This window comes from Aotus nancymaae, unplaced genomic scaffold (assembly GCF_030222135.1).
Source record: "Aotus nancymaae isolate 86718 unplaced genomic scaffold, 86718_ANA_hifiasm-v0.15.2.pri h1tg000028l, whole genome shotgun sequence".
Classification (NCBI taxonomy): domain Eukaryota; kingdom Metazoa; phylum Chordata; class Mammalia; order Primates; family Aotidae; genus Aotus; species Aotus nancymaae.
The window spans coordinates 14,279,996-14,287,726 of NW_026988441.1; the positions used below are offsets into that span (position 1 = coordinate 14,279,996).

A 7,731-nucleotide genomic window follows, 5' to 3' on the forward strand; every position below is an offset into this window, starting at 1 on the left:
ACAGACTCACCAAGCCAGACTTGTCTGCCCACAAGCACGTTTTAACCTCAGCCACGAAGTGACCAAGCCGCATGTACTAAAGGTTGAAATCAAAGATATGTACAGGGTATCAAATAACAAGGGGAACAGTTAGCTTGAATACAAGGTGAAAATCAGCAACAAGTTCTACAATCCAGTGCTGATATCAGATACAAGCTTCAAGGACAATTTCTTTTCGAAGGCTTATTCCAGTTTCATGAGGCTAGCAAGAGGTGTATGCATTTGCCAGGGGCAAATATATACTTCCGAATTAATCCATGCAGCAAATGCTACGCATCTGCTCGCAGTCCGTTTAGAAGCATTTGTGGTGGACGATGGAGGGGCCAGACTCATCGTACTCCTGCTTGCTAATCCACATCTGCTGGAAGGTGGACAGTGAGGCCAGGATGAAGCCGCCGATCCACACGGAGTACTTACGCTCTGGGGGTGCAATGATCTTGATCTTCATGGTGCTGGATGCCAGGGCAGTGATCTCCTTCTGCATCCTGTCGGCGATGCCTGGGTACATGGTGGTGCCGCCAGACAGCACAGTGTTGGCGTACAGGTCTTTACAGATGTCCACGTCTCACTTCGTGCTGGAGTTGAAGGTGGTCTTGTGGATGCCACAAGATTCCATGCCGAGAAAGGAAGGCTGAAACAGCGCCTCTGGACACCGGAACCGCTCGTTACCAATGGTGATGACCTGGCCTTTGGGCAGCTCATAGCTTTCTCCAGAGAGGAGGAGGATGCGGCTGTGGCCATCTCCCGCTCGAAGTCCAGGGCGACATAGCACAGCTCCTTGATGTCGCGCACGATCTCCCGCTCGGCCGTGGTGGTGAAGCTGTAGCCACGCTCGGGGAGGATCTTCATGAGGTAGTCGGTCAGGTCCCGGCCAGCCAGGTCCAGACACAGGATAGCATGGGGAAGGGCATAGCCCTCGTAAATGGGCACCGTGTGGGTGACCCTGTCTCCACAGTCCATGACAATGCCAGTGGTGCACCCAGAGGCATAAAGGGACAGCATGGCCTGGATAGCCACGTACATGGCCGGGGTGTCGAAAGTCTCAAACGTGATCTGAGTCATCTTCTCTCTGTTGGCCTTGGGGTTCAAGGGGGCCTCGGTCAGCAACACGGGGTGCTCCTCCGGGGCCACATGCAGCTCGTTGTAGAAAGTGTGGTGCCAGATTTTCTCCATGTCATCCCAATTAGTGACGATGCCGTGCTCGATGGGGTACTTCAGGGTCAGGATGCCGCGCTTGCTCTGGGCCTCGTCGCCCACGTAGGAGTCCTTCTGGCCCATGCCGACCATCACGCCCTGGTGCCGAGGGTGCCCGACAATGGAGGGAAACACGGCTCGGGGGGGCGTCGTCCCCAGCAAAGCCAGCTTTGCACATGCCGGAACCATTGTCGATGACGAGTGCAGCAATTTCTTCTTCCATTGCGACCGGCGGAGGAGTGGAGCGGCGGAGCGGCCAGAGAACACCATACGCGAGCTGGCAGCGGCGACTCTCTAATCTTTATTATCTTCTTTTTCTGCTTGCTTTATGTGTAGCTTGCTCTTCTTTTTCGGTGTCTTAAGGTGAAAATTTAGGTTATTTTCAATTGCTTTCTTAATATAGGCATTTACATCTATCAAATTTCTTTTAAGCACTGTTTTTGCTGTATCCCATAAGGTATAAGGTATATAATGTCTTCATTTTCATTTATATCAAAGTATTTTCTAATGTCCCTTTTAATTTCTTATTTGACCTATTGGTTATTTAAGTGTGCATTGTTTATGAGAACACACAGACACAGGGAGGGGAACAACAAATACTGGGGCCTGTGGGGTGGAGGCGGGGGAAAGGAGAGCATCAAGATAAATGGCTAATGCAGTGCAGGCAGGGCTTAATACCTAGGTGATGGGTTAACAGGTGCAGCAGACCACCACGGCACACGTTTACCCATGTAACAAACCAGCACATCCTGCACGTGTATCCCAGAACTTAAACGTTATTAAAATGTAAAACAGAGTGCATTGTTTAATTTCCACGTACTTGTGAGTTCTGCAAATTTCTTTTATTTATATCTAATTTCATTATGTTGTCATTAGAAAACATGCATTGTATTTCTACTCCTTTAAATTTATCAAGGTTTATGGCCTAGCATAACACTGGAGAGTGTTCCATGTGCACTTGAGAAGAGTATAAATTCTGCTGTTCTGCAGATATCTGCGAGGGTCTAGTTGGATTATAGTGTTGCTCAAGTCTTCTATTTCCTTACTGATTTTTCTGCCTAATCGTTCTATTCATTATTTTTTCCTGACTTGAGGTATGCTTGACAAATAAAAATTGTATCTATTTAAGATGTTTTGGCTGGGCGCGGTGGCTCTCGCCTAAAATCCCAGCACTTTGGGAGGCCGAGGCGGGTGGATCACGAGGTCAAGAGATCGAGACCATCCTGGTCAATATGCTGAAACCTCATCTCTACTAAAAATACAAAAAAAAATTAGCTGGGCATGGTGGTGTGCACCTGTAGTCCCAGCTACTCGGGAGGCTGAGGCAGGAGAATTGCTTGAACCCAGGAGGCGGAGGTTGCAGTGAGCCAAGATCATGCCATCGCACTCCAGCATGGGTAACAAGAGCGAAACTCCGACTCAAAAAAAAAAAAAAGATACTTTGATCTACATTGTGAAATGATTACCACAATTAAGCTAATTAACATATCGATCATCTCGTATAGTTACAGTTTTTTTGAAAGTTGGGTATTCAGATCTCCAAATATTATTGCTTGTTGTATATTTCTTCATTTCTATCAGTATTTATTTACTATATTGTGTGGTTCTGTTGTTGCATGCATATGCGTTCATGTGGCTGCTGTTTGCATGATATATATTTTTCCTTTCTATTACTTTCACTCTTTTTGTATCTTTGAATCTAGCGTTTCTCCTCTGTAGACAGAATATCATTGGATATTGTTTTTTAATGTAGTCTGACAGTCTGCCTTTTGATTCAGTCCATTCACTTTTAATGTTATTAATGATATAGTTACATTTATATCTGCCATTTCACGTTGTTTTTTGTTTTTTGTTTTTTGTTTTTTTTTTTGAGACAGAGTCTCACTCTGTCACCCAGGCTGGAGTGCAGTGGTGTGATCTTGGCTCATTGCAACCTCTGCCGCCTGGGTTCAGGCAACTCTTCTGTCTCAGCCTCCCAAGTAGCTGGGATTACAGGTGCACACAACCACAGACCCAGCTAATTTTTGTAGTTTTAGTAGGGATGGGGCTTCACCATGTTGGCCAGGCTGGTCTTGAACTCCTGACCTTATGATCCACCCACCTCAGCTTCCCAAAGTGCTGGGATTACAGGCATGAGCCACCATGCCCAGCTTCACTTTTTCTTTTCTGTATGTTACGTCTTTGTTGCTCTTCTCTTCCTCCTTTATGTTCTCTTTTACATTAAGTGAATATTTTATAATGTAGCATTTAAATTACTGATTTTTTCACTAATTTTTTAAATTATTTCCTCAGTGGTTGCTCTAGGGCTTGTCATATGCATCTTATCAAAATGAGCTTCAGATGTATACTAACTTAACCCTAGTGAGACATAGAAACACTGCTCCCCTCAAGCTCTATTGTCTTTTCCCACTGTTTGTTGGCTATTATACATATTACGTTAAATATTATAAACCCAGGAATACAGTTATAATTATTCTTTTATACAATTTTTTTTTGAGATGGAGTTTCACTCGTTGCTCAGGGCAATGGGCCGATCTCAGCTCATTGCAACCTCCGCCTCCCAGGTTTAAGTGATTCTCCTGCCTCAGCCTCAACAGCTGAGATTACAAGCATGCGCTACCACACCCAGCTGATTTTACCTTTTCAGTAGAGACGGGATTTCTCGGCGTTTGTCAGGCTGGTCTCAAACTCCAGATCTCAGATGATCCACCCGCCTTGGACTCCCAAAGTGCTAGGATTACAGGCATAAGCCACAGTGCCCAGCCTATTTTATACAACTTTACATCTGTTAAAGAGGCTGAGAGAAAAAAAAGAGTAAGTAAACATTTATAGTTTGTGTTATATCAAACTTCTTATCATTTCTGGTTCTCTTCGTTTGTTATTCTTCATTGCAAGTTACCATCTGGAGTCATTTTGTTAGCCCAATACAGCTTTGCTCGAATGTACTTATTTTGTGCTGTTATTGGCAATAATATTACGTTTCTCTGTGTTATAGACCGAACCGTTGTTTTTAATATCAATTGAGAAGAAAGGAGAAAAATATGCATGTATATACTTTTATAATTATATAGTTACCTTTAGCAGTGCTCTTTGCTTTTTGGTGTGGTCTAAAATTACCATTTGAGTAACCATTTGCTTTCAGCTTGAAGAACTTCCTTCAGCACGTTTTGCAAGGCGAGTAGGCCTGAAAACCACAAATTCTCTCCGTTTTTATCTGGTCTCAATTTTGCCTTCATTTTTGAAAAACAGCTTTGCTAGATGTAGGATTCTTCTTTGATTTTTTTTTTCTGTGAGTACATTGAGTCTGTTATCCCACTGCCCACAGGCCTCCATTGTTTCTGCCGACAATGAGCTGCTAATCTGAATCAGGGTTCCCTTTTAAGTGACAAGGCATTTCTTTTTTCTACTATCATTTTTTTCCTTGTTCTTGTGTCTGTGTGTGTGTCTCTTTGTGTTCATCCTACTTGAAATTCATCGTGATTCTTGAATAGGTATTTTATTGTTTTTCAATAAACTTCGGAAGTTTTAAGTCACTATTTCTTAGAATGATTTTTCTGCTCTTTTCTCTCTTTCCTCTCCTTCTGCCATTCCTGTTGTCTTGCTTAATGGTGTCCCACATTTCTCTAGGGCTCTATTTATTTTTTTATCTTTGTTCTTTTCCCCCATTATTTGGATTACATTACCTCTATTTTCAAGTTTGCTAATCCTTTCTTCTGTCAATTCAAATCATTTAGCTTCTCTAGTATATTTTTTTCATTTCAGTTATTATACTTTTAGCTCTAGATTTCCATTTGGTTCTATTTTATAATGTCCAATGTTTTAGTGATTTTTTAAAATTATACTTTAAGTTCTGGGGTACATGTGCAGATATTGCCGGATTGTTGCATAGGCAGGTACACACATGCCATGGTGGTTTGCTGCCTCCATCCCCTCGTCACCTACATCAGGCATTTCTCCCAATGTTATCCCTCCCCAGCCTCCCCACCCCCCACTGTCCCTCCCTTAGCCCCCCACCCCCCAACAGACCCCAGTGTGTGATGTTCCCCTCCCGTGTCCATGTGTTCTTATTGTTCAACACCCACCTATGAGTGACAACATGCAATGTTGGTTTTCTGTTCTTGTGTCAGTTTGCTGAGAATGATGGTTTCCAGGTTCATCCATGTCCCTACAAAGGACACGAACTCATCCTTTTTTATGGCTGCATAGTATTCTGTGGTGTATATGTGTCACATTTTCTTTATCCAGTTTATCCTTGATGGGCATTTGGGTTGGTTCCAGGTGTTTGCTATTGTAAACAGTGCCACAATGAACATTCGTGTGCATGTGTCTTTATAATAGAATGATTTATAATCCTTTAGGTATATACCCAGTAATGGGATTGCTGGGTTAAATGGAATTTCTATTTCTAGGTCCTTGAGGAATCTCCACACTGTCTTCCACAATGGTTGAACTAGTTTACACTCTCAACAGTGTAAAAGTGTTCCTGTTTCTCCACATCGTCTCCAGCATCTGTCTCTAGATTTTTTAATGATCGCCATTCTAACTGACGTGAGATGGTATCTCAATGTGGTTTTGATTTGCATTTCTCTAATGACCAGTGATGTTGAGCATTTTTTCATGTTTATTGGCCGCATAAATATCTTCTTTTTGAAAAGTGTCTGTTCATATCCTTTGCCTTCTTTTGAATGGGCTTGTTTGCTTTTTTCTTGTATCTCTGCTTTAGTTCTTTGTAGATTCTGAATATTAGCCCTTTGTCAGATGGGTAGATTGCAAAAAATTTTTCCCATTCTATTGGTTGCCAGTTCACTCTAAGGATTGTTTCTTTTGCTGTGCAGAAACTCTCAAGTTTAATCAGATCCCATTTGTCTATTTTGGCTTTTGTTGCCATTGCTTTTGGTGTTTTAGTTATGAAGTCCTTGCCTACGCATATGTCCTGAATGGTTTTGCCTAGGTTTTCTTCGAGGGTTTTTATGTCGCTAGGTCTTATGTTTAAATCTTTAATCCATCTGGAGTTAATTTTAGTGTAAGGTGTCAGGAAGGGGTCCAGTTTCTGTTTTCTGCACATGTCTAGCCAGTTATCCCAACACCATTTGTTAAACAGGGAATCTTTTTCCCATTGCTTGTTTTGTCAGGTTTGTCAAAGATCAGATGGTTGTAGATGTGTGGTGTTACTTCCAAGGTCTCTGTTCTGTTCCCTTGGTCTCTGTTTTGGTACCAGTACTATGCTGTTTGATTACTGTAGCCTTACAGTACAGTTTGAAGTCAGGTAGCGTGATGCCTCCAGGTTTGTTCTTTTTGCTTAGGATTGTCTTGACTATGTGGGCTGTCTTGTGGTTCCACATGAAGTTTAAATGTTTTTTCCAGTTCTGTGAAGAAGGTCAATGGTAGCTTGATGGGGATAACATTTTAGTGATTTTTTTTAATTTGACCATACCTTTCCTTTACTTTTTGAAAAAAATGGGTTCCCTTTAGTGTTTTGAACATATTTATAATGGCTATTTTGAAGGCTTTGTGTGCTAAAGCTGACCTCTGGTTGCTTTCACTGGACTGTTTTTTTTTTTTTCCAGTGTAAGGGCAACAATTTCCTGTGTCTCCTAGAACCCATACCACTTCTCTTTCCTAACTAGCATTGTCCAATAAAACACCCTGTAGTGATAGAAATGTTTATATCTGCACTGTCCAGTGTAATAGCCACTAGTCACATGTGGCTACTGAGCACTTGCAATGTGACTAGTGTAACTAAGAAAGTGAATTTTAATCCGGGCGTAGTGGCTTATTCCTGTAATCCCAGCCCTTTGGGAGGCCGAGGCAGGCGGATCACAAGGTCAGGAGTTCACAACCAGTCTGGCCAACATGGTGAAACCCCGTCTCTACTAAAAATACAAAAATTAGCTTGGCATGGTGATGCGTGCCTGTAATCCCAGCTACTCGGTAGGCTGAGGCAGAAGAATTGCTTGAACTGGGACCCGGGAGGTGGCGGTTGCAGTGAGGCGAGATTGCACCACTGCATTCCAGCCTGGGCTATAGAGTGAGACTCTGTCTCCAAAAAAAAAAAAAAAAAGTGAATTTTAAATGTTATTCCATTTTGATTAATTTAAGCTTAAACAGCCTTATTTAACTTCAAGAAGATAAGTGGCTATCTTCTTGAACAACGCAATTGTAGACCATGCTCGGAGTACCAATTCCGTAGAATTCACTACTCAAATGTTTCCAAACCTGCTTTCAGCAACTGTTTGGGTCTCTTGCTAGTCCATCTTCCACCTAACACCCAGAACAGAACATGTTGGTATGCGCACCCCAAACGCAAGGGGTAGGCAAGAGGTGATGTGGGGTACACAGACCAAGCTCCAATGCGCAGGCTTGGTGTCCACATACGTGCATGAATAACTCCTTAGGGGTGCAGGACATTAACAAGGAAGGCAGGAGAAGGGCGGAGGCCGTAGATAGGGCACCTCCATTTGTACTCTTGACCCAGTTTCCACAAACGCCAGAGGCGTC

At 42.8% G+C, this 7,731-nt stretch overlaps 1 pseudogene; it reads right to left on the bottom strand.

Annotated features, from left to right (window-relative positions):
- Window positions 1–331: 331 nt before the first annotated feature.
- Window positions 332–1,456, bottom strand: LOC105723398 (actin, cytoplasmic 2-like; annotated as a pseudogene).
- Between the last annotated feature and the right edge of the window lie 6,275 nt (window positions 1,457–7,731).